We start from the raw sequence: 3,972 nt of genomic DNA on the forward strand, positions 1-3,972 counted from the left end.
AAAAAAAAAAAAAAAAAAAAAAAAAAAAAAAAGAGTTCCTGCTGTATTGTGCTGAGGATGAGAGTTGAGATACTAGCATTTGTGTAGCAAGCCAGGCATGGAGCAAATGACACTAACTTCCAAGGGACTGGATGGCGTCCTCTGACTTCCATGTACCAGAATACACACACACACACACACACGCTCGTGCACACCTCACATGAAAGAGAGAGAGAGAGGAGAAAAAAGTACACATGACCACAACCTCCCCTGTCACTTTGGGATGACCTGGCCATTTGTCTATCCTGAGAACGGACGGTTCCCCTCATCTTGAGAGATGGCTGGCAGACAGCCCTAGGGCTCGAATTACTAGTGAGGCCAGGCACGGGGAAGGAAAGGATAGCTGAACAAAGAAGTCTCCTGAAGGAAACTCAAGGGAGAGATCCCCTTGACCTTACTGAAAAGGGGGTGGGGTGGGGGCGTGGAGGCCACATTGGCCCTAAACTCTGTAATAGAAGTAAACCTTGAATTCCTAAGCACTGAGGTTACAGGTGTGTGCCACCATGCCTGGTTTCTGTGTTGCTGGGACTCACATAAGGGCTTTGTGCTGACTGGGGACACACTCCACCCACTGGGCCTTGTCCACAGTCCACTGGAATCATCTCTTTTACCAGTTGAATTAGTTGAATTAGGTTTCTGTGTCACTTGTACCCAAAGCCTATGAAGGGACGGGACTCCTATCTCCTAGTGACCTGCCCTCCCTTGGAAGATGCGGAGCTGACAGATGAGAACTGAGCCAGTCTGTCCCAGGGTGCCCAAAGCTGGGAAAGAAGGCATCAAAGACTGACGGGTGGAGGTCCACCTGCTTGTGTAGTGAAAAGGTCACTATGGGTAACTGTGAGTTACTCCCCTGTAGTGGTATGGGTCTAGCTTGGATGTGTGCCAACAAGTTCTGTGTTGCCTGTCCATCCTGCACTAGGGAGATAGAACAGTCAGTGACGTGCTCAGTGTGCAAGCCTGAGGACCTGTGTTCGATTCCCAGAACCCATGGAAAAAGTAGTCAGACGTGGTAGCATGTGCTTGAAATCCCAGGATCTGGGAGACGCAGGCAGGAGGAGCCCTGGGGCTCGTTGACCAAGCAGTCAAGTCTAGTTGAACATCAGGTAAGTGAAAGCACTTGTCTCAAGGGGGAAAAAGTACACACTGTTAGGAAAAGTATTGGCTCAGGACACCCAAGATCAAGTTCTCAGCACAAAGGAGGTTTATTTGCCCCAGAGGGCAGGGAATTAGGAGACAACAGACAGGAGATAGAGGATGAGGGAGAAGGGGAAGGGGATGAGGGAGAGAGGGGAGGGGCATTTCTCCCGGAGTGGGACAAAGGACTGCCTCTGGATAGAGGAGACAGAGGTGGTCCATAGGCAAATGGCAGTTTTTAAGGGTACAAGGGGAAACCCTGTGTTAGGATGAGGTGTTTAATTGTAATTGGGCGTGTTAACTAGGTGAACCAAAGGGGGCTTCTGATGGCTGGACCCTGGTGGCCAGTCTCAAAGTGAGTGAGGAAGTGTCCAAATAAGGGAATAGATCCTGGTGGCTGGGAAGACGGGATGGGAGGGAAAGGCAAATGCCTCAAAGCCATGCTGGCCAGAGTCGCTTCAGATGCACCTGAGGAGGGGTGACATCTAAGGCTCTCCTCCAGCAGCCACAGGCAGGTGAACACACATGCTTGTGCACACAGGAACACACACAGAAATATACATTCACACAGAAACACACATACATACACACACACAGGCACTCACACATTCACACATTAGCACCCAGACATACACACCCCGAAAGACAAACACAGAGACACATACAAGAACACACAAACACCGCCAGGCAGTGGTGGCGCACACCTTTAATCCCAGCACTTGGGAGGCAGAAGCCGATGGATTTCTGAGTTCGAGGCCAGCCTGGTCTACAGAGTGAGTTCCAGGACAGCCTGGACTACACAGAGAAACCCTGTCTCGAAAAACAAAACAAAACAACACACAAGAATACACAAACACACATTCACACAGAAACACGCAAACATACACACAACACAGAAAGACACACACACACACACACACATATTAATCCCCTTGTAAGCCATTAAAAGGATGGAAACTTAATCCAACTGCGGTGCTTGGAGGTGGGGCCTCTGAGGCTGCTGTGCATCAGCGAAGTCACCAGGGTGGATCCCTCATGACTGAACACTGGCAGCTGGGTGAGCAGAGAGACCAGGAGACACACGTGTGCTTCCCGTCTCCTGCCACGTGACACCCTGAGAACGCTCAACAAAAAAGGCCATCTCCAGATGCAGCCCCCGAGTGCTTCCCAAAACAAACCTTCCTTCAGAACTCATCCAATCTCTGTCACCAAGTTACTGGCAACAAGAAAACCGGTTAATAGATCCTGAACGAGTATCCTGGGAACAGTCTCTCACCTCACCTGAGTCACAGAGGCGAAGGGCTTCTTTACTCCCTTCCCTAATCTAAGCGGTGAACTGAGAACTGGAAAGAGATGAAGCCTATCACAGCTGTGGATACAGAGCCTCAGTAGAGAACTGAGGTCCGGAGAACAGAGAGGATGCTGGGAGCCATGGTCCTTGAAATAAGATGCTAGGAGTTTTGCTCCTGAGCTCAGATGGGATGCTGGGAGATATGGTCCTGGGGACATAGGAGTTGATGAATTTGGGACTGAGGACAGAGAGGATACTGGGAGCTAGGCACTGAACAGGAAGTGTGTCGTGAGATGATGACCCTTGGTTGACCTGGATATACAACAGTTCAGAAGTGATGGGGGTTGGGGGGGGGGAAGCAGAGCTTTTCAGAATGGCCATATGTTGACCCAGTTTACCTGCTGTCCCTGAGTTCTGTGAGAGGTAGAGGCTTCCCGCACCCCACTTTCTTCCTCTTCTTGGTCCTATGAGTCAGTCACAAGCCTGCTCCAGGCCTTCAGGTGGCCACAGGATAACACACACCCAAGAGGGAAAAAAAAGGACCAAAGTTTGGAGGGGTGAGTCAGCCCCCCAGGATGGGGAACAGAACCTGAAAGGCAGAGTCACACAGACAGACTTGACCGGACAGTGTGGAGAAGGGTACAGAGGCTGGATGCCACACCTGGAAGGTTGTCCCAGGGGCTTCGCCCTCCTCTGGGCCTAGGATTAAGACTTCCTTCCAGTTCGGTTAGCTTATTGGGGGCCCCTCCCAGGGAAACAAGACTGAAACTTGGCGTATCATGGTCAGGACCAGAGGGAGGGAGCTGATCCTCTTCTACACCCTGCCAAAGCAGTCTACACCTGCTCAGCCACCCGCTGCTGCCCAGCCTCTCGGTCTTTCCCTGCCCACATTCACTTTGGCATCGCATTCCTCTCTCCCAAAGCTCACACTCACAGCACACGCCAGCACCCCGCACCTTCGCGCGCTTCCGAGCATCGCCCTCTCGCGCATCTCCCGAGCATCTCCCACGCACCCCCTGTGGGTTTCCCGAGCATCTTCTGCACTACCCTCGTGCATCTCCCGCGCCTCTCCCACGCATCTCTCGTGCATCTTCCGCGCACACTCCGGTGCATCTCCTGCGCAGCTTCCTCGCGTCTCCGGTGCAGCATCCTCTAGGGAGCCCCACTAGCCCAGGCTACGCCTGCGCACACTCGCACGCACACCTTTGCACCTTCACACGACCCTCGTGACCTTCCGCTCTCCCAAGTCCTCAAGTCCTCCCCCACTGGCTCCCACGACTCCGTCACGCTCACGCCCAGCCCTCTCGCCCGGGTCGGCGTGTTGTCCTGCTCCCCCACCCCCGTGCGCGCCCCTTCCGCGTTCCCGTCCTCCCTCTCCCCGCATTGTCTGGGCCTCTCTGTCCCCGTCCGGTCCCCGCCCCTTAGCTGACGCCACGCCCACCCAGGCGCGCAGTGGGCGGGGCAGAGGGCGGGGCTGGACTCGGGGGCGGGGTCGGCGGCGCGGGAGG

This window comes from Grammomys surdaster, unplaced genomic scaffold, assembly GCF_004785775.1.
Source record: "Grammomys surdaster isolate TR1022 unplaced genomic scaffold, NIH_TR_1.0 804, whole genome shotgun sequence".
Classification (NCBI taxonomy): Eukaryota; Metazoa; Chordata; class Mammalia; order Rodentia; family Muridae; genus Grammomys; species Grammomys surdaster.